The sequence below is a fragment of the Rhinopithecus bieti genome, unplaced genomic scaffold, assembly GCF_001698545.2.
Source record: "Rhinopithecus bieti isolate Rb0 unplaced genomic scaffold, ASM169854v2 scaffold_8220, whole genome shotgun sequence".
In the NCBI taxonomy this organism is placed as follows: domain Eukaryota; kingdom Metazoa; phylum Chordata; class Mammalia; order Primates; family Cercopithecidae; genus Rhinopithecus; species Rhinopithecus bieti.
Window position 1 is genome coordinate 3,381,688 of NW_016806392.1, and position 24,143 is coordinate 3,405,830.

The 24,143-nt window shown below is 35.4% G+C and overlaps 1 protein-coding gene across 8 annotated transcripts in view; it reads right to left on the minus strand.

Moving 5' to 3' along the window:
* The window catches only part of TBC1D5 (TBC1 domain family member 5), a 607,988-nt gene that overhangs the window by 412,482 nt on the left and 171,363 nt on the right, over positions 1–24,143 (minus strand). For 7 of the 8 annotated variants that reach the window (XM_017875878.1, XM_017875885.1, XM_017875881.1 and 4 more), the window contains one exon: positions 6,393–6,516. The gene's annotated coding sequence lies outside the window, so the exon portion shown is untranslated. Of the gene's footprint in view, positions 1–6,392; positions 6,517–20,845; positions 20,985–24,143 lie in introns of all 8 variants that reach the window. The other variant, XM_017875879.1, reaches the window with a different exon arrangement.

A 24,143-nucleotide genomic window follows, 5' to 3' on the forward strand; every position in this document is an offset into this window, starting at 1 on the left:
TGCACAGGAACATGTTCTAGAAAACCAACAAAGGTTACTGACAAATAATACATACATTCTTTATTCTCTCCCATCATGAAGCACTTTTCTGCACTTGGGTACTGACTAAAAGCTTTACACAAATGGGATTTGGCCTGTAGGGCATGTAGAATTTGGGTATTAAAAACCACATCTACTTTCTCCCTAAAATCTTTCCATGCTTGTATCACTGACAGTTTCCTTGTAATTTATAAAGCCCTTCCATTATCTCTTCCTTTCATAGATTTAGTATGTGTGTGTGTGGTTTTTTTTTTCGGAGACAGAGTATTACTCTGTCACCAGGCTAGAGTGCAGTGGCGTGATCTCGGCTCACTGTAACCTCCGCCTCCCAGGTTCAAGCGATTCTCCTGCCTCAGTCTCCCGAGTATCTGGGATTACAGGCACATGCCACCACGCTCAGCTAATTGTTGTATTTTTAGGAAAGACAGGGTTTCACCATGTTGGCCAAAATGGTCTCGATCTCCTGACCTTGTGATCTGCCCTCGTAGGCCTCCCAAAGTGCTGGGATTTACAGGCGTGAGCCACTGCGCCGGGCCTTGTGCTTTTTTTTTCTAATGCAAGTTGACAATGAATTTATTAACTCTGTAAACCAAAATGTATCTGAGACAAGTCTCAATCAATTTAGAAGTTTATTTTGCCAAAGTTAAGGAATATGACACGTGGCACAGCCTCAAGAGGTCCTAAGAACATGTTCCCAAGTTGGCCGTGTTTATAGCTTGATTTTATACGTTTTAGGGATACATAAGACATGAATCAATATACGTGAGGTATACACTGGTTCGGTCCAGAAAGGCGGGGCATCTCCAAGCAAGGGGGCTTCCAGGTCATAGGTGGATTCAAAAATTTTCTGGTTGGCAATTAGTTAAAAGAGTTAGGTAGAGGCCATAGATGGCAACTGTTTCCTATTAAATCTTTAAAAGGTATTGGACTCTCAGCTAATCTCTTCAGGATCAGAAAAACAGCTGGGAAGGGAATGGGAATGGGATTCTATTCAGAATATAAACTTCTCCCACAAGAGAGAACCCTGAAGGGCCATTTCAAAATATGTTAAATATGGGGTAAAATACTTTGATTTCTTACAGGGCCTGCTATCTGTCATGCGATGCTATACTACAGTCAGGGTGGTTATTTGTTATCTTAGTGCTACAAAGAGTCTGTTTTGTCAGTCTTATAATCTCTATTTTAATGTTAATGCTGCTCAGTTTTGTGCCTGAACTCCAAAGCAAGAAGAGTACAAACAAGCCATGACAGATCTTTCCGTTCCTGTCACGGCATGAGCAAGATTTTCGGAGTTCTTTGGAATCCCCTTGGACAACAAGAGGATCCATTCAGTTGGTTGGGGAGCTTAGAATTTTATGTTTGGTTTACATGTCTAACCATTGAAATTGCTGGTATCCAATAGTTTGGTTTTTGGTTTTTTTTTTTTTGAGACAGGGTCTCACTGTCACCCAGGCAGTGGTGCAATCTCAGTTCCCTGCAACCCTCTGTCTCCCAGGTTTAAGTGACTCTCCTGCCTCAGTCTCCCAAGTAGCTGGGACTACAGGTATGCACCACCACAACCGGCTAATTTTTTGGTATTTTTAGTAGAGACAGTGTTTCACCATGTTGGCCAAGCTGGTCTTAAATTCTTGACCTCAGGTGATCCACCTGCCTTGACCTCCCAAAGTGCCAGGATTACAGGCACAAGCCACCGTGCTTGGCCTAGTTTGTTTTTAAGCCTACCAAAAAGTAAGAAATTTCTATTGGTTTAAAATTCATTTCCATTTCCCATATTTTCATCGTCATCTTCACCTTTTCACGACTAGTCATTACTCAATTAAGGCTCTCCTAATTGCTTACCACAGACATTACAATAACTACTAAGCCTGCCTCTACACCTTTGGTTTCTCCTCTTGATGCCATCTTACAAGCTAATATCGGAATAATCTCCAAGAGCATAAGGTTTGATTTTGGCATGTCTTGCTGCATACCTTTCTGTCCCATCCCTTAAAGCTTAATAGAATGCAACTGATCATGAGTGACATTTTTAAAAGATAATCTTAAATTAGCTCTGATTTATCAAAAAGGTAACTCATTTTCAAATTTTGATAATATAATTATTTTTATTAACAATTTACTTAAGAAAACTTTCTATAAATGATTGCTATATACTACAGAACCCTTAATAGCATGAAGTTACCATTATTAACTGCCTTAGAACAATAATTTACATACAGAAATGAACTATACTCACTGACCACTTCTTTTGTTTTGATGAATACAAACAGAAATAAAAGAATAAACAAGTAGAAGAAAACCATTGAAGACACTGGTAAACACACATGTAGGAAAAGTCAGAGTAGGAAAAGGCAAAACAAATTTACATTTTTATATTGCTACAAAATTCACGCACACAACCTAAAGTACCATCCTCCCTCAACACAAAATAAAATAAAAAATAAAAACAACTGGGCCGGGCGCAGTGGCTCAAGCCTGTAATCCCAGCACTTTGGGAGGCCAAGACGGGCGCATCATGAGGTCAGGAGATCGAGACCATCCTGGCTAACACGGTGAAACCCCGTCTCTATTAAAAAATGCAAAAAAACTAGCCGGGCGAGGTGGCGGGCGCCTGTAGTCCCAGCTACTCGGGAGGCTGAGGCAGGAGAATGGCGTAAACCCGGGAGGCGGAGCTTGCAGTGAGCCGAGATCTGGCCACTGCACTCCAGCCTGGGCGACAGAGCGAGACTCCATCTCAAAAAAAAAAAAAACTGCTTAACATGAATGAAAAGCATATTAGTGCTGATAAATGTTTAACTGATTAGTCAAAGAGCAAGTATCAATTCTAACTATTTACTGGTAAATAGAACCAGATATTTATACATCAGTAACTGATCATAACAAAAATTAAGAAATTTTCCATGAACAATTTTAGAAACAAGATAGCTATAAAACCTATATATGTGAGAAAAAAAAAACCAAGAGTGATAGTCTCCATTTTCTCAGAGCTACTTTGCCTTCAATCACAATATAGAAACTAAATCTTTCATTCCCCATATTTTCCGCATCAATTTCCTAAATATTTTACGGTCTATTTCCTATTCTCTTTCTAATAAATAAATAAGTAAATCTTCATTTTTAATAGCTATATATATATAAAACTTTTTTTTTTTTTTTTTTTAAGACGATGTCTCGCTCTGTTGCCCAGGCTGGAGTGTAGTGGCATCTCAGCTCCCTGCAACCTCTGCCTCCCAGGTCCAAGGGATTCTCCTGCCTCAGCCTCCCAAGTAGCTGGCATTACAGGCATGCAGCACCACATCCAGCTAATGTTTTGTATTTTTGGTAGAGATGGGTTTTCACTATGTTGGCCAGGCTGGTCTCAAACTCCTGATCTCAAGTGATCTGCCCATCTTGGCCTCCCACCAAAGTGCTGGTATTACAGGCATGAGCCACCAAGACCGGCCTAAAACATTTAAATGACAAGCAAAATAAGATAAATCTTTACAAATGCCATAAGACATTTGCAAATTTTCATATGTAAGAGGAGATAAAGATCATATTCATACACTGTGAGAATGTAGAATTCACATTCACTGACCACAATACAAATCTAGAATTTTTTTTTTTTTTTTTGGAGACAGAGCCTCGCACTGTTGCCCTAGCTGGAGTCCAATGGTGCGATCTCGGCTCACTGCAACCTCTGCCTCCTGGGTTCAAGCGATTCTCCTGCCTCAGCCTCCCAAGTACCTGGGACTATAGGTGCCCGCCACCATGCACGGCTAATTTTTTGTATTTTTAGTAGAGACGGGTTTCACTATATTGGCCAGGCTGGTCTCGAACTCCTGACCTCGTGATCCACCCACCTCAGTCTCCCAAAGTGCGAGGATTACAGGCGTGAGCCACCTCGCCCGGCCAAATCTAGACTTTTTTAATGACAAAAAAGTCCCTGTTAGATAATCAAATGGAAACAGATTTCATTTCTAGTTACTTTACATAACAAAAACACTATATAACATATGACATGATGAGTTAATGGATGCAGGCTTTGAGAATCAATACCTGCCAACATTTAAAATTTTAAGAAGACACTATGTGCCTCCTGATGAGAAAATACAATGGCACCTATAGTCCTATCTAAGGGATTAAGTTTAAATGCAACCAAACTCTGACTCTACCTGCCAACTTAGAAAAAAATATAGAACAAAATGTTTAACTTCACCATGAATACAAGATCGACAAAATCCAGATTGCAGGGAACTCAGCAGGTCAAACAACTCAGGTACTTCAGGGAATAATATATAAAGAAAAGAAAGGGCTGGAGGGAAAAACCTGCTGCTTAAGAAAGTCTTCAAAGTAAAATATAGTCCAGACTCAGTGGCTCACCCCTGCAATCCCATCACTTTGGAAGGACGAGTCGGGAGGATCACTTGAAGCCAGGAGTTCAAGACTAGCCTGGGCAACGAAGTGAGACACCCTGTCTCTAAAAAAATTTAAAAATAAGCCAGCCATGGTCCATGGTGGCATGCATCTGTAGTCCTAGCTACTCAGGAGGCCTAAGCAGGAGGATCACTTGAGCCCAGGAGTTCAAGGCTGCAATGAGCTGTGATTATGCCACTGCATTCCAAACTGGGCAACAGAGTAAAACCCTGTCTTAAAAAAAGCGCACGGTGGGGGGGGCCGGGGCGCAGGGGAGGCCGGGCACGGTGGCTCACGCCACTTTGGGAGCAATCCCAGCAGTACTTCGGGAGGCTGAGGCGGGCGGATCATGAGGTCAGGAGCTCAAGACTAGCCTGGCCAACATGGTGAAACCCCGTCTCTACTAAAAATACAAAAATTAGCTGGGCGTCGTGGCCCACAGCTGTAATCCCAGCTACTAGGGAGGCTGAGGCAGGAGAATCGCTTGAACCCGGGAGGCGGAAGTTGCAGTGAGCAGAGATGACACCACTGCACTCCAGCCTGGGCGACAGGGCAAGACTCCATCTCAAAAAAAAAAAAAAAAAACTTTTTTGAAGTGAACATGAACAATTCTAAACTATAGTGTCTAGAGACGTACACTTCAGTGACAAAACCATAAAGAAACAGAAATAGGGCCAGGCGCAGCGGCTCACGCCTGTAATCCCAGCACTTTGGGAGGCCGACGTGGGCACATCATGAGATCAGGATATCGAGACCATCCTGGCTAACACGGTGAAATGCCCTCTCTACTGAAAATACAAAAAAATTAGCCAGGTGCGGTGGCGGACGCCTGCAGTCCAGCTACTCAGGAGGCTGAGGCAGGAGAATGGCGTGAACCCGGGAGGCGGAGCCTGCAGTGAGCTGAGATCGCGCCACTGCACTCCAGCCTGGAGGACAGAGCAAGACTCCGTCCCAAAAAAAAAAAAAAGAAAGAAACAAATAATTTATTATTCTGAAAGTCAGAAGTTACTTTTGGAGGGAAAAAGAGGGTTGTGACTGGCATAGAACACACTGAAGAGCTTCTGCAGTGGCTGGTAAAGTTCTATTTCTTGACCTAAGTAATAATTACAAGCATGTTTACCTTAAAATAATTCACCAAGACATATATTTGTTATGAATGGTTTTCTGTATCTGTGATCTATGTTATGATGAAAAGGTTGAAAGCTAATTAAAGCAAATTAATTTCATACACATATCATACATATGATACACACATTTTACATATACATGTAAAACTTAGAGGGTTCAATCAAAGCTCTAGTAAGAGCAAAAAAAATCGTAAATTAGCACTCTGTTAAATGTAAAACAAAAGAAAATATAACAAATAAATGAGCCAGCACTTATCTTAAGACTATAAAAACAAAATAAACCAAATAAAATAGCAGACAGAGAAGCAAACAAGCTAGTTCTTTCCTTCTTTGCAAGCTCAATAAAATAGACTAAATTTTGATAAGTTGACCAAGTGGAAGGGGAAAAAACAAAGTATTGTTAGTAACAGCAAGAAAGATAATACCAGCCTTCAATAAGATTATTTAAACACTGGAGCAGGAGGGTGAGGAGTATTATGTACAGCTTTAGGCCAACAAATTTGAAGATCTAAATGAAATAAAAAATAAGAAAGGACAAATCTGTTCTAAGAAAGGACAAATTTCCAAAAAGAAAGAAACTGTCCCAGTTCATTTTATGCTGGCATGATCCTAACCCCAAAGCATGACAAAGAGAGCACAAGAGGAGCGATCTCACAATACATCATGAACAAGAAGTCATCTTTCCACAAATGCAAGGGCAAAGATTAGAAAGTCTATTAACTGATTATGTAAGTCAACTAAAGGAAAAAAGATGTAACAATGTGTCACGGAATGTGGCAAACCTTTGATTAAAAATAAACTTTGTTTCAATTAGCAGAGTATGATGGCACATACCTGTAATCCCAGCTACTTGGGAGGCCTCGGAGGGAAGATCTCTTGAGTCCTTGAGATGGAGGCTACAATGGGCTATGACTGCACCACTATATTCCAGACTGGATGACAGAGTGAGATCCCATCTCTAAAAAAAATTTAATTAATTAAATTAAAATAATAAACTAAGCAAACAAAATATAAAACTTCCATTCATCAATACAGCATTAGGGTGAAAAAAAACTCATAAATAGCATTTATAATGCAAAACATAAATGGATTTTGCCATTTAAACACAGACACCTAAAGATATTAGCTATTAATGCCAATCCTATTAATTCAACATTGTTAGAGAGATTTTACCTAAACCAGTAGGTCAAGTAAAAGAAATTAGAAGTATAAATTTTAAAAGGAAGACAAAATTATAATTTGCACCTAATAGTGTCTACAAAAACTGAAGATAATCAAATTAAAAAATTTTTAAATCATAAGACCGCATGACTTATTAAGAAAGAAAGAAAGAAAGAAAGAAAGAAAGAAAGAAAGAAAGAAAGAAAGAAAGAAAGAAAGAAAGAAAGATTCCCTATATGCTAAACACTGCTCAAAACTTAATATTTACTGTGAGTGATATGCCAGGGACTGTGCTAAACACCAAACAAACCAATACCAACCATAACTAAAATAACCCAGCACAAGGGCAACAACAGTCTTGGTGCATTGTGAAAACCTAGATATAAAAAAAATGTGTGACTTGTTTGAAGGACCCAAACGGCAAATCAAGATGCACAACATACTCCTGGATGGGAATGCTTATTATTGGGATATATAAATTTTCTATAAAGTAATTGATACATCTAATGCAAATCTAATAAAAATTCCAAAGGGACTGTGAGACAGAAGATGGCAGGAAGATTCTGAAGTCCACGTAGATTGTCTGAGAATACCTACAGTTTTTAAAAGAATAATGATATAAAGGGAATAGCCCTATAACATAGAAAAACATTAAATCCTGTTACTTAAAGGTGTAAGGTTTGCGTAAAGAGAGACATAAGGATCAACAGATTAAAACTAAATCCCAAACAAATCTGTAAATATATCAGTTACGTACATGATAAGGGGATATTTGTTGATGGATTAGTTATGGTAAGAGAGTTTTCTAGTTGCACAACTGGATAGAAAGATATTCTTGACTAAAATTGGGAAAACTAGACAGAGAAGGACTGAACAAAGGAAGAATATAATAAATTTAAATTTAGACTTGTCAAATTTGAGGAACCATCATGAAATCCAAGAAAAGTGACATCAAATAGACAGACAGATATGCAGGCCTGGAGGTCATAACAGTAGCCTAGGCTGGATCTGTTAACTTGGGAGTCCTGCATACAAAGTGGTTAACTGAAGTCATAGACACAGACTAGATTGCCAAGAGAAGGGTACAGTGAGAAGAGAAAAGCACTAGATCTTGAGGAATACAACACAATGAATCAGGAAAATCAGGAAGGCATAATATCATAGAAGCAAAGGCAAAAATATATTTCAAAATGGAGTACACTTAAGGTCTGAAAATGTCACCTGGAATTCTCAAAGTACATTCTGTATAATATAAGGTTATAGACTCACCATGTGAAGAGTAAAGAATTAAGATATCAAAGCAGTATATTTAGAAAGGGCTTATAAAATTTTAAAAAGGAAACGAGAGAAGACAAAGATATTTTTAAAAAGCAGTCTGGAAGGACATATTCAAGTAAGAAACAATGGTCATCACTGGGGAAAGAATTACAAGTGGTTTTTAACTTCATACATTTCTGTACTGTTTGACTATTTTAGCAAACACATGAAGTACTTATACATTAGCAAAAAATAAAGATAGTTGAACCTGGAAAAGCAAATTGGAGGAAAAAAACAACCCAGACATTGCCTTATAAAAATATTTTTATCATTACTTAAAAGTTGAAAACCTTTACAGAGCTCCTCACAGATCCATTGCATTATCTTTCATGATAGCCATACCCTATAAAAGGAAATACTTTTATTCATCTTTTAACAAGCATTTATTATACATCTATTATGAATCAAATCATTGTGCTGAAAACATTGGAGGCAAAAACATAAATAAATTACTACCCTCCCTTAAGCTTCATGGGCCTACAGTTTAATGGAAAACAGACATGTAAACAATCATAATTCAACATGATCAGTGTACATACAAAGTGACAATGAATGTACAAGCTAAAATATTTTACAAGAGAAATAAATTTGAACTGATTCTTAAAGAAAGAAGGAGGTAGGAGTTCCAGGCAAGGAACTTCTAATATATTTAGAATCTTCATTCACCCATCCTACCCACCATGCTAGTTGATGCCCTATGTATGTCCCACCACTACTACTGAGGATCTCATCAAATCCTCACCTCTCTCTTAAGTAGTCAGCATAGACAAATGGCTATCATTTTCCTATATGTTAAAAACAAATCAGCATCCAGACATCAAATCATGATGATTTCAACATCCCGCTTACAGATTATTTTTAATTTTGAACCTGTCACAATGCATAGTAGTACCATGAGTGCGAAAAAAAGAAGAAAAAAATAAAATGAGCCCAAAAATCAAATGTAACATATATTTACTTTTGTTGTGCTTTTGCTCAACTATATTAGAAAAAAATGAAAGTTAAAACTCTAAAGTTAGGTTTTCTACTAGCAAGGAAAACAAAAAACAAAAAACTCTGTTCTTTAATGTTTGGAATAATTAGTATTTAGTTGTTACTGTCCCAGTACTTATTACTCCTAAAACCTGTTCTGGGGAAACTTGTGTACCTGAGGAACTGGATTTAATGGAACCTATTAACTTTTTTAAGACACTGTCTAAAAACACTGATTGCATATCACTAGGAGGTCAATCCTACAATCATCTTTTCCCAAATGGTCACTACTCCAAAGCACATTAGCTGTTCATTCAGTAACAGTTTTGGAGTACTATGTTTAAAGTCCTTCAGGAGTATCAGTTAACTGATTATGTTGCTTGAAAGCAGTATTAAGTAGTAAAACTAATTCATCAATCATCACATTTTCCTAAATATTTTTCATATATTGCTATTTTAAGAAAAGAAAGACCATAATAATTACAGAAAAAGTAATCAGTACTACAATTTTCTTTGGAAAAGGTAAATATATGCATGGCTGGCTGTTGAAATAAAAGTCTTTCCAAAGAGCAAAGTGATAGGCCAGGAGTTGAAAAGAATCAACTGCAAAGAAAACCTCATTTCCATTTTCAATTGCTATTTCTGTTGACAACAACAAATAATCTTTTATTTATATATTTATTGCCTCAGATAAAACAACACAACCAATGTATAGATATTTCCCATGCTTTAACAAAAAGAAATATCATTCCTTTATAAAGGATAACTTTTCAAATTAGAGTAATTTACATGCTTTTAGTGTTTTTCTTTTTTTGAAAATTAGTATGTTACATTTGAAAAACTTTGCCAAAGGAAATATAGTCCCACATTTTCACAAAGGGAAGAAATGTTAAAAATTCAAACTTTCAAGCTAAGGTTACAGGTATTCTAAATGAAAAATAATTTTTTCCTCCAATAGTCTCTTTAATTACTATAACTATACTGCAGTATCCTTCCTATATTATAACATTATAGCACAATATTTGAGATTGCTTTTTAAGCACTCAATATTCTACGGAGGGAAAACACGAAACTAAAGCCACATTAAAATGACAATTTCCTCATTCAGTAGAGAAAAAAAATCACTTAGTTCTTTCCTGAATAAATCAAACAGTTTTAAAGACACTGTAATATATAGTGATAAAGATCTCAATTCCATAACACAGATAAGCTTAAGTGCTTAATATATGCAGTTATGTGAGCATTTTGTACACACTAGGAGTTCATAGATTACACATCTTACAGTCTGCTATGAACATGTGGAATTAGGCACTTACCTTAAAATACTACCCCACCACAAAGAATTATTATTAATAGTTTTGACACAAAGAGCAAATTTTATTTCTAAAAACTGATAAGTAGGGACAAACTAAAATACAAAAACAAGACAAGACAAAACACAGCTAACAAAACAAAGCTGCTTACTGAAGGTAAAAGGTAACAGAAGGCCACAGTTTGGAAGATCTGATACGCAGGAATCAGGGATCCCCTTCTGGAGCAAATCTTTAAATTAATAAAAGTAGGGCCTTCTGTTTACTTTTTGCTATAAAACACTCATCATCAATTTCAAAATAAGAACCTTAAGAGTTAATAAATAGTAACACAAACCAAAGCTAATGATATTAAGGATTCCAATAAATTTTAAATAAACTACCTAAGACTAAAAGCTGAAAATTTTAAGCCTTCCTTCCTTTTCTCCCTTTCCCTCTCCTCTCTCTGTTTTACTGTCTGTATCCCTTCACATATATATGCATATACACACATATAAAATTTATTCCTTTTAGAACACTGAGTAGTTCACCAGAAAAATTAATAAAATCTTGAATAAACAAACTTAGAAGGTCTATTTAGTTGACATTTACTTTTTGAATATGGGAATTCTGTTGTTCGACTTCACTAGACAACTAGAACTGCTCTTAGAATATTTTGGTAAACAAAGAACCCAGTCTTTTTGTTAAATTCAAACGGCAGGAAAGGAATGTCTTTGATATACATAACTTAATCATCATCTTATTATTTTCCTATCCTAAATCATAATTTTGTATACATATATGAAACATTTCCTATGCCTACATTTTTACCAATACATGAAATTTTGCTTCCCTAACACTATCCTAGCAAAATACATTAAACTTCATACCAATTATATGATTTGGTAATATATATTCCTTAAATATAAAGATGCCTCAAGTAATTCATTTTGTTTCTAAATAGACATCTCTCATCTCAGACTTTTTATGCTCAATATTTCTTAAGAGTCCACAAAAGAATAATTACCAAAATTAGTGAAATGTTTCACAGTCCTTATTTGGGAGAATAACCTGACTAAAGCAGACCACTCACTAATAAAGTGCAACTTAATAAATCATGTGGAATCTTATTTTGTTCAAACCCTTACTAACTCCTAGCACCATCTGTTACCATCAAAACTATATGACAAGATATGATATATAATTAATAGGTAAACAACAATCTAATTAAAATGGACAAATACTCCATGTTCCTGCCATTTGGGAGCTCTAATTACAGACTAAATTTTAAGCTTGAATTAAATATTTAAGCTGGAAAATTAACTTTCCTTCTCGAGCCTTGAATACATTAATACAGATATGTGAAGCGACTTCCTGATGGGAACTTAAACATGTAATTTAGTTTCATCAAAGCAGTTACTAACTGTTAAGCAGCAGTACCTTACCATATGTACACAATAGCTATTTAGAGCTGAAAAGGTGGTTCTAAAGCACCCCTCTGCAACCCTTTCCTGACATAAATATAAAATGTATATACAGCACAGCAGTTAATACTACACATTGAAAATAAATTACCTAGTCTTCAGTCTTTGATGCTTTCTGAAGACAATTAACAATTGGTCTAAATAAACAAAATATACCTATATATGACAAGGTAAGAACCACACAAGTATAAAAGACCAAAAGATATTCAAGAATAGGCATCCAGGTATAAAATTCTCAGGTTACACAAAACTAATTAAAAACCCTGACCTACTGAATCAAAACAAGAGTATACTAATTCTGCTTTCCTTCCTAACTCTTCTCTTCATAGAGCATCGCAGGCTTTACTAATAATGTTCTAGTAAGCATTCAGAATGGCAAAGTAAAGGTGAACACCCTTCTACATTTTTCATTTAATTTTGAACGTAGGAGGAATAATTTTTCAGAACAAATGACCCTAACAGGCAATTGTTTAGGAAAAATTCTCTAAGAATTTAAAATACACATGTATTTTCACTACTAATTTATATTTAGCAAATGAATGACAGAGAGGTTGCTAGAAAGGTATATATTACTCTTTAAAAATAGATTATTCTAATTCTTTATAACCATAAAGACTAACTGCAGGTCAACCCACATTAACATAGTTGGGTTACAAAAAGAGAACACTGTCAGAGTTGGTAGAAACTGCTTTTGTTTATATATTAAATATTATTTTATTAAGCATTCAGTAGTATAACCATTAAATTTTACTAATAAAAGAACTAATTTTTATATTTTCACAGTAAAATATGATATTGCACTGGTTAAGATTCAAGGTCAATGACAAATATATGTTGATTATACTAAATCTCCCTTATTTGAAATTTTACCAGAATTTAAGTAATTAACATTTAAATCATAAGAAGATATTTTAAGAATAAAAGGAAATTTTGTTCTGTATTGGCAATAGGAAACATATTTAATATTTTATAATTCATTACTATTGTTCTAGGTTTTTGCTCAAGAATAACATAAATAATATTAACATATAACACTATATATTGCCTGTTTTTTTCTCCCAATATTTCTTTTTATCTCTTCTATCTTAAAATTGCCCAAGTTTTACTCATGTTTAAATTTTTACTCATGTAGCTATACAGCATTTGGTATTCCTAATAAAGTACTGCTCCCCAACTATCTGAGTATGTTGATGCATTTTAATTTCAAAAAAATCACAGATCTGCCCTGCATACACATAAGATGTGCTTTCACTCCTCATTAATTGACAAAATATATAGGTATATGGGTTTAAAGATGCCTTGTAATTACCCTAATGTTTCATAAAGATTTGTAGCCATACACTGGCAAATACCCACAGAAAGAGAACAAGGGCACTCTTTGAATAACACCTTGAAGTAAATATTTATTTTCATGTTATTCTACATCATCTAAAATCTGCAAACAGAGAATAATCAGCAAATATCACTGAAAGATAAAACCCAATCCTAAAAGATTTGATAGATATAAAAAATCTGGCTGGTTCACATTTAAGCATCATGGTTCTTTTCTAATATTAAATCAGTCAACTGGATGACAACAGAAGTTCCTCCATAATGCAGGCTAGAAAAGTCTATTCAATTTTATTTAAAATCTGTATGCTGTAAAAGTACATGTCATGGAATTTACTAGGATGACAACTATATAGATATGAAATTCATGACATATTGATTCAACATATTGAACTGGTTTTTAAAACCAATTTATATAAATGATTATAATAGTCTATATTATGTTTAGCCCATGAGGCATATGGTAGTAAATTTGAATTTAATTTTAAATAAATTTACATAAATATAAAAGTTCAGTAATTTTATCCACCCTGCATATGAAACACAGCAAATAAAAAAAACAAGAGGACTGTATATTATAAATGCACTTGAGCCTGAAACTCAAACCAGAAATCCAACTTCATTTCTTTAAAAGGAACCAAAGGATAACTGGCTTTTGTTAGGAAAAAAGAAAAACACATCACTGACAGAGAAAGTAATACTGATTATTAAGCAATATATATTTATATATTTGTAAATACATAAATACACGTTATAAATGTTTATTTAGCAGTAAATATAATTTTCATCTACTATATATTCTACAAAACTTAATGCACCAAAAAAGCTAGCAGTGACATATGGTATACATATATTCACATCAAATTATCAATTAAGACATATATACAGTCTCTTCACTTTGGAGAACTTATGAGCAATTTACAAAATGAAAATATTTTAAAAGGTACATCAAAAGTGTTTTTTACAGGTATTAGAACGTCAGAGGTTCCATCATTGGTATGAGAATGATCCAACTTTCCATCAGTAGAGCTCAAGTTGTGACTCTTAGAGACTTAGCCAGTATGAAACATACAGACTCTGAAAGTGGAGGCCTTGACCTTACCTTATCCTGAGTTCCATCCAGTAAGTTAACTGGCCCACATATCCATAAAATTTTATTCTGAAATTTAAAAAATAGTAAGCAAGAACCAAGATACAATATATAAATTTGAAGTGTATGGTTTCAGTATTATCAGAAGCATTATCAAATGCCTATCATTCGCCAGCAGCTTGACAGATTTTTTTTTTTCTCTAACACTCAAAACAATTTACAAACTAGGCATTATTCCCACTTCACAGATGAGGAAACCATGGCTCACAGATTAAGTAACTTGCCTAACTTCACACAACTATAACTCAGATCTCTAACTAGAAAATCTGTTTATAACACTATTTTCTACAACATTTTATTCTGAAAATTTTCAAACTTTCAGAAAAGTTACAAGAAAGTTACAGTGAATAGTCATATACCCACTACCTAGATTCTATAATTGACATTTTACTATATGTATTGTATCACTTACCTAACTACATCTACTAGACCATCCTATTTTTAATGCATTTCAAAGTTGCAGATGATATTCTACTTTTTCAGTATTTCATTATATTTTCAAATATACAGAAAAGGTGAAAAAAATTACATTGCACACTCATGTCTATCATCTAGAATCTTCAATTACATTTTATTGTACTACAGTATCATAATGTCGATGTATTTGTTCATCCTTCCATCATTCCATCTTATTATATTATTTTAATTGTTAAAGTTATTGTTGCAACCTCTAAGTCCCAACTACAAAGAGAGAACTATAGAAAAGTTGTTTACATGTATTTAATAATGCTATACTTCCTTAATCAGTTAAAGTTATGTTTGGATATACAGGTTTTCAAGGTTTTTCACTTCTCTAACATTTCCACCAGGTGACTTTTAGAGACACAAACAGATCCTTTAGGAGAGGGCAACATGCTTGACTCAAAAGAGTTGAGAAATACAAAAGCACTAAAATATTTTCTTAGGGTATAAGAGAAATTGAGAAAAATAACACATAAAAAAAATTCCTAGGGAAAAAAATTTGCATTCCCTGACAATGAATAGATTTAGTCAATCAAGAAACTTGATAATTACAAGTGACTCTGAAAGTTAGCTTTACAGAAAAGTTACACTACAAAAACTAAGCAACTACAATATCTTTGTACTTTTTCACGGTATTTATGACTGTGATTCTATGATGCATACCTATAATTGTCATTTTGTGCTGATAACATTTTATTCTTAATTCACATGATAGGATTTCAAAATATCACTATTTCGTGGAGCTCGCCTATTAATCTTAAACTAATACACCACTTTATCATCACAATTCTCTCTATCCTTAAGTTCTCTAATTCCTGAACTCTCAGTACAAATACTTTCAAGCACATTGAAAAATCTAGTTCTTTGACTTCATTTGATTTAAATCTCTTATTCTCCTTCTTGCTTCATTTCCGTTCTTATCAATCTTAGACTCTATGAGCTACTATTTCAACTAACATCTCACCAGTCCATTGCTCTCTCTTTCTCTGTGTTAATCAAGTCCTGAAAGCCTTTCAACACTCACAATCTCACACACCTTCTCTTCCTCTACACCTAATTTCCTGAAGGCAGAGGAAATAATGGACTAACAGGAATTCCTTCCATCTTTGACCCTTTCACCCAACTAAAACACCTACATCCACTGTGGCAGCCAAGGAGATGTACTACTTAAGAGACAAAATGCTGTGAGGAATTATAGTCAGCTGACAATATCCAGCTTTCATACTTTCAGGATTCACTGTAATGTTTAAGCCAAGGCCATACTTTCCCCATACATCTTACAAGGCCATGCAGCTCCCAAACAATGACAGGGATGCTTCAGGAAAAACCATTCCTGCCAACACAAGGCATCTCTAATAGGCAAAATTTGCTCTGTCTACTGCATTATCCCCTCACCATTGTCTCAGCTGGGACTTTTTGAAACCTGCATTGGAATCTGAAGTTTCTCCTCTCCAATCTGTCTTCCTTACTCCTCTCTTACCATAAGTGTTGAACCTACATGAGTCCGAAGACTTTGCCTGCTTATTCATTCTCATTCTCATTCTCTCTCTCTCTCTTCCCCCCCCCCACCCCAAGATTTCCCCCCAAGAAATCTCTTAAGCTTCTAATTCCATCTTGGTACCTGCCTCCTGGGAGATCTGAATTGTCATGTCAAATCCACACCTTTCATATTTCTTGCATTCTCAGTTAAAAAAAAAAAAAAAAAGAGCCCTCCTCCTGTACAAACTAATCATCCCTCCACTAGTAAGTCCAAATCTTTTCCATCTTTTCATATACATTGCTCCAAATTTAACAATTTTAACTTACTTTCTCTCCTATAACATCAACCTCTCTCTCTTCCCCTTCTGGGCCTTTTTCACCAATATGTAAACACTTTGAAGTCTCTCCTAAATCAAGAACAAACCTCTGCTGCTCTGTGTCCCCCTCTGACAGTCAGTTCTTCAGATAATAGTAACATAGTACCTTTCACTGGTAGTCTATAATGCTTCATGTCCCAGTTATATATCAACTACCCAATGGGCTGATTTTTGCTTCAAACTACTCCACTCCAATTGCTTATGAAGGCACATTACATAGAGATGTCAAATTCGACGACCACTTTTGGCACCTCACTTCTAACCCCTCTATTTTTCACACTGTCGTGTTGTTGTCTCCAGCTGTGCGTTCAGGCATATCATTATTCACTGTTTCCCTCCTTCATCGCTTGGACAAGTTTTTCTTTTCCCATCACTTGGCTTGATAGGAGTCAATTTATCCAAGGACTTCTCCTTATCTCTACCTATAATCCCTGGGCAACCTTAGATACCCATCAAATACACTTATTCATCTTTGCTCCATCAATGCCAAACACAATGCTTGGGAAATGCTTAGCAAATAATGTTTAAATAAGTTCATGCCAGCATTTATGTTAGTGATTCCAAGTACATATCTCTTACAGAAACTGATCTCCTGGCCTTGAGAGATCCACACACTCAACCATCTCCTATCTTTAATCAATAAGATGTCCAAACATAAGTCATCCTCTCCCCTTTCAAACTGCTCCTCTTGTATTCTCTTGTAGGGATGGCCTTATCAACCAACCTCTCCCGCAGGTCAAATGCTAGTATTTCCTTTCTGGTCTCCTCAGATGCAATCAACTGTCAAATATGATCAATTTAGTCCCTTCTTCTCCCTTACCTCTGACCCTGACTTAATTTAGTGTAAAGTCTCCTTGTAAGTATCTGGGCTCTTGAATTTTGCCTCTCATCTTAATTGCTAAATTTCACATAAGTGCTCTTTCTAACATTCAAATCTGATGTCACCTCTCCTTGGGTTACATTCCTGCAGTAGATCACAATGCTTAGCACTGCAATTTGAGACTATTTCTATTTTTCATTTTTCTTTCCTCTTCTAGGAAAAAAACAAAGCCCAAATTTTTGGCATAACCCACAAGACTCTTCACAAATCTAGACTTTGTATTTATAGTCTCAGGTCTCATTCTTACTCAATTTGCAAACCCAAACTACTTGCAGTTCCTCAGTACACTTTAGGTTTGTAGCCATTTCTAGGCTACCCAGGTATTATTTCCCTCTGCCTAGAGTGTCTTTTTTCAATATTTCAATATTCTTCATATACATTCAGCCTGCACATTCTCAGGGAAGTTTCCTTGAAACTATCCTCCATCCCGACCTCCAAGCTGGTTTAAGAACCCTTCTTCTGGGGTACACTGTCTCCCATGCATTAATCTATCACATTATTCATTACACTAGATGTTAATTTTTTAACTACTACTCTTTCCTCTATAAACTACAAGCTCCTATTGGAAAAAGTCATATTTTAACTCTGTTGATCCAGCACCTAGAACACTGCCACAGTAGGTAAAAGTACTTCATGGAAAGAAGTTTAAAAGGAAGGCGAGCCGGGCGCAGTGGCTCAAGCCTGTAATCCCAGCACTTTGGGAGGCCGAGACGGGCGGATCACGAGGTCAGGAGATCGAGACCATCCTGGCTAACATGGTGAAACCCTGTCTCTACTAAAAAAAAAATACAAAAAAAAAAACTAGCCGGGCGAGGTGGCGGGCACCTGTAGTCCCAGCTCCTCGGGAGGCTGAGGCACGAGAATGGCATAAACCCAGGAGGCGGAGCTTGCAGTGAGCTGAGATCCGGCCACTGCACTCCAGTCCGGGCGACAGAGCGAGACTCCGCCTCAAAAAAAAAAAAAAAAAAAAAAGGGAAGGAGAAAAGAGAGACATTTAGTATCTCAATAAATTTGTTAATTACTTTACAAAATAAATGCAATTTCTGCTTGGTGATTCTCATCTCTATCTTTAATGCAGAATGAAAGGCCTCTCTAAGCTGTCCTCCCAGAACTTTGCTGGGAATCATCCTGAAATATCTCACATGTTCCTGAAAAAGACCAATCAGCTAACACTCACCTACCATGGCACATCTATCCTTGTGCCTCCTGTGTGATATTTAAGGTCTGCTGCTTCCATTGCCTCCAAATTAAGCATGGGAGGGCCTCACCTGTTCCCCCACTGAGATATCTGTTGCCCTCTCTGCTGTGTACTGTTGATTATAATAGGTCACTACTGTCACCAACAGGGCACCACTGCAGCTTCTTCAATATATCCCCACTCCCACTGAACCCAACCTCCCCTCTGCTGTAAAGACTGCCTTACCAAGTAGCACTGCTATCAACCATGATGCCCCAACACCTTTCCACCACTGTTAGCACAGTGGAGTCTGCAAAATGATAGTTAATTCGTGGACTGTGGCAAAGACAGAATCCCTTTGCCTTCGTCGCTCAGAGAGTAGAAGGGCCATGTTGCTTGTCTCTAAGCATCTTATAATACTTCTCCTGATTCTCTTGTTCTTTCGGATTTATTTTCTCATAGCTCAGCCATCTATCTCCACAAGTGTAAGATTTCTGGACCAGAAAACAAAACAGGCCCCAGGCTGAATTTAGAAATGCTGCTTTGCTAACAACTGAGACTGTGTCACCACGTTTGCCACTTTGTTCTTGGATTTTTCTTAGGAAAAACTCACTTCTGTTCCTACATACACACACACAGGTTGGCAGGCCAACCCTGCTGGCCTCCATGTTCCAGATAAGGCTAAATCGCTATAGGAAAAACAAGCAAGGAGCACAATGAAAACATGCTACCCAGAAAGAGCCTTAAACATTACAACAAAAGACAAATATTTGAACACAAAACACCCTTTCTTGTTCCACATTTCTCATACTTAATATACTCCATTACCAATTTCCAACATCCCAGGTGCAGTGGCTCATGCCTGTAATCTCAACACTGGGAGGCCAAGGCAGGAGGACTGCTTGAGCCCAGGAGATTTTAGATCAGCCTAGGCAATATTCTGAGGCCCCATCTCTACAAATTTTTTTTTTCAATTAGATGGGCATGGTGGTGTGCACCTGTAGTGGGGGCTGAGGTGGGAGGATGGTTTGAGCCCTGGAGGTTGATGCTGCAGTGAGCCTTAATCACACCATGCACTCCAGTCTGGGCGACAGAGTGAAATATTGCCTCAAAAAAAAAAATTAAAAATTCTGAATTACACATGCCATTCAAAATACCTTTTCCATTTACAAATTCAAGCTTCCCTTTCTTGGAAAAAGTTCACAAATAACATTTTTACCTAGAATTTTGGTTTGATTAGGCCAACAGTGTCATATCACCTACCCCATAGCATTTCAGGGACTAGAAGGCACTCTAGGTTCACCACTGGTAGGCACATCACCTCTACTGGCATTTCAAAAGCCACTTCCAGATAAACACAAGGAAGGAAAGGGAGGGCTGGAAAGACAAACAGCAGGACATAACCTGCCTGGCTGGGAATTATTAGTAAGGCTATCCCTATGATGGGGAGGATTCGTTCTTTATGTCATGAGAACATAAGAAAAGGACATTAACTTTTCTTGCAAAGTCTGTACTCAGTTCAAAATTTACTTTGGAGGGTAATATGTACCAACAAACTATGAATGTAAATAAGACAAAGAATGAATTAAAAGAAAGTAATGCAAATTCTCTAAAAACATAAGCAACATTTAAACTAAATGTACAGTGAATATCAACATCACTGGTACTACAATTTCATTCAAAAATTGATATACATTTAGAAATTAAATTCCTGGCTTTGTAAACATAATGAATATGCAAATATTTTAGGTTAATATATTTTTTCCATCAAGTGCTTTATGCAAGAAATTTTTCCTCAAAATTCCATTACTGACAAATTCCAAAATGTTCAGTTACTAAGAACAGAACTCTTTATTTTTCCTCATTTATTTTGATACTCTTAGCCATCACTTAAATTGCCTATTCTTGGATTTTAACATCCAATCCTCCTAGAATTTTTACATTTTGATGAAGAAAAAGAAAACACATACACACGCGTTTAAGATAGTATTGCTTTTAAATTGATCTCTACAAGAAATACACCTCAATCTTAAAAAAATGATGGGGGGTGAGAGGTGATGCAGGTTATAAGAGCATGAAGGAAGTAAGAACAGCCAAGAAGTAAGGCAGTAAAGTACAGATTTCAGTCAATTCTAAGCAGTGGATAATTTTAATCTAGAAAGAAGGTCTTAATTCAGTTTAACTACAATATTTAAAATAGGACAATATACCTTAATAGAGAATCTGGATAGTAGCATTTTTGAAACAAGCAACAACAGAAAAAAAAAAAAATCCTCTCCTTATGTTGCATTTATTCAATTTGTGGGCTCTTGTTGCAGGTGGTCCTTGAGACAATATCATAGAAGATTTCTAAAACAAAATGGATAAATATGGCCATTTATATAAAATCCAGGTAGTTTTTCAAAACTGTATTTCTATTCATAGTGCCCAATTATCTATAAGGTATACAAGGGTGTAAGACAAGTTATTATGATTGATTGATTGATTTTTTTAAGAAAAATAGTAGCATGTGTATACACAAAATGAATCTTATCTCCCTTCAAAGTACCCATTTTGAGCAGTTAGACATCAATTCCACTACAGAAATTTCAAAAACAGGCATTCCAAAAGTACTTTGATTGATAGACTACGTGTACATCTTCCCAAGGGGAACACTTGAAAAGAACACAAATTTTGAGAAATAAGCTCTGATATATTTGCCAAAAATTTACCTCACTAATTTATAATCACATGTAATACAGGAAAAAAACTGTAAAAGACACAAATTTCTCCAAACAAATTTTCATTTGAAAGTTACACATTTAAAGGGAATCTTTTCTTGCCACTGAATAACAAGAAAAATGAAAGTGGTAAGGAATAGGTAGGTAAGTATTACAAAGTAAAGAGTAAAAGGCTATTATATTTACAACCCATTGAAAGGGGGGTGGGGCAGGGAACCACACCTACAATAAGCACTCTATCATAGACAGTCTTTAAAAGGCAGTCTTTAAAAGCTGCATATACAAATTCTTCAGTTTTACAAAGTTTTACTTTAAGCTGTAGTGTCTGCAAAAAGCAATTCCAACTAATAAACAGCAATTCACCAAAAATGCAAAAGCAAACTACTATCAATTTACATTTTAGTGCTTTAAAGACAGTAACATTTACTCTGATCAGTGAAGTGTTTTGAAATAGATATAATTAAAAACTAACTTTTAACTTGGAATTACTGTATCAGTGCATCTAAGTAAACATCCACAGGAGCATTTTAAAATATATACTATCTTCATCTCATCTTAATCTCAATAACTCTTCCCACCTTTCTATTTAGAAATTTTTAAAAACTTCTCTGAACAAATTAATTTTCATTTGAAATTTACACATTTAAAAGGAATCTTTTCCTGCCACTCAATAATAAGAAAAATGAAAGTGGGAGGAATAGGTAGGTAAGTATCATAAAGCCAAGGATAAAAGGTTATTATATTCACTACCCTTTGAGAATTAGATTTTTTAAAATTTCTAAATACAAGGATTGTAATTTTAACCTTTTGTGATTATTTTGAAAGAGGTATAAAACAAATACTCTGACCACAAATCCTGAATGTTCAATGCCTTCAACCAAACTACTGCAATTAATATGAAATTCTAAATACAGAATATAATGCCTCATAAATAGTATAACAGCCAAGTACTGTCTAAGAAGCCATATGTTTTTTCCCATTGTTCAAAAAAAGGAGATGACTTCCCGTCACTTATGTTTCTGATTAGCAAGGTGATTTATGCCACAATCACTAAAAATGCCAGCAAGTGAATGAGAAAATGCATAGTGACTGCACCAGATGTGCACAATAAACAGGAATCCCATTGTAATCTCTGGTACTTAGTTTATATGAAGGTAATGTAGGAAACACTCTTGGATATGGCAAAGTCACTCTTTTTTTACATTTCACTATAAATGATATGAAATAAATTGTGTGTTTTATACTTTATGGCATGCATACATTGATAAATTAGGTACTGTTTTGTATCCCAACTTATCTACAAGACAAACCTGGCTAAGATCATGGGGATTAATTGCTTCAGAAGTGTGAAATGCAGCTTTTCCATTCTTTTCTGCACACTCAGTGAAGAAACAATGATTAATCACTGTTTAACTATTCTCTTGGGAATCTACAACATTGCCAAAGCAGGACTTATCCTCATAAATCCAAAAAATACAGGTTTAGATTTGTTGCCAACAACTGAAAGAACATGAACTTAAACCCATTTGTTATCAGATTAAAATAATATCAAGGTTTTAGAACCCTACTGGTACAGAATTCCCTTTAATCGGTGACTTCAATGGGAAATTAGATTAACACATAAGATATAATGAAAGCACATGTATTTTACAAAAGTAACAATAAACATTTTTTAAAACTTAGAAAATATCCTTGGCCTAATGTCAAACATCATACTATTGAACTTGAGCTGACAATCTCCCCTAGCTATAGAAATACTTCATTTCCTCTGTTCTATTTTAAGAATTAAAATACATGCTCATCAGGTAAAAAACATTTTAAATGGATATTTCACATAGGAAATAATGACTTATTTCAGTAAGTTTTATTCCACATTGCTAGAACTGAATGGCAATTGCGTGGGTAAAACTACTTGGTTCCAATAATACTAACATATTTCTAAGTCTTTAGAAGACAGAAATTGTAAACTCCAAACTTCTAAGCCTAAATCATCTAAAACCCTGTAATATTTTGAACAGAAGTACATAAGAGCAAAGGTTTCAAATATATTCCAAATAATTGGGGTTTTCAAATAATCTTCAGCCAATGTTTACTAGTATACTGAATAAAATAAGTAATTCTTAAGTTGAGGCAAAATTATTGTTCATACCAGTTATAAAATGTGGAGTACATATTTTTAAGAATTGAAATCTTATTCTCATTAATAAGTATAATGTTAGTGGTATAATTGTCAAATCGTTACAAATTAAAGTTTTTTTTTAATTCCCTTTAAATGGGTTAGCTGTTTAAACACTACAAACTAGCTGTTTAAACACTACAAACTAGTACAAACCCAAATACTGCTGAAGTGGGAATAATCTGAAGTAAAAACTTCAAATTTCTATATAAAATAGAAATATTTGACAAATGTGTTTTACACAGGTGAATGTAAATTAGAAATACAGCACCTTTCAATTATTATGGGTTAATTTTCTATTTGTCTGATCATATGTTCATATAACTTCTCCCTTCCAATTTGTCAATCTTCCTGCTACTTCTTTCAGGTGTACTAAGTGCCACAAGAGACTACCAGAACTGCAAGGAAAAGGAGGTGAAACTGTTGGTCAGTTTCACTGTTCATTAAGCCCTTGTAAAAATGAGTAAGAGGAAGAGAACGTGAAACAGATTTTGTATTTCCTACACTTCACGATTTTTATCGCTGTTTAACACAAAAGTGGCAGCTATGTCTACTGCACATATAGTGAAAACCTAAAAACATTCACAATCAATTTGCCCCAAAAAAAAAAAA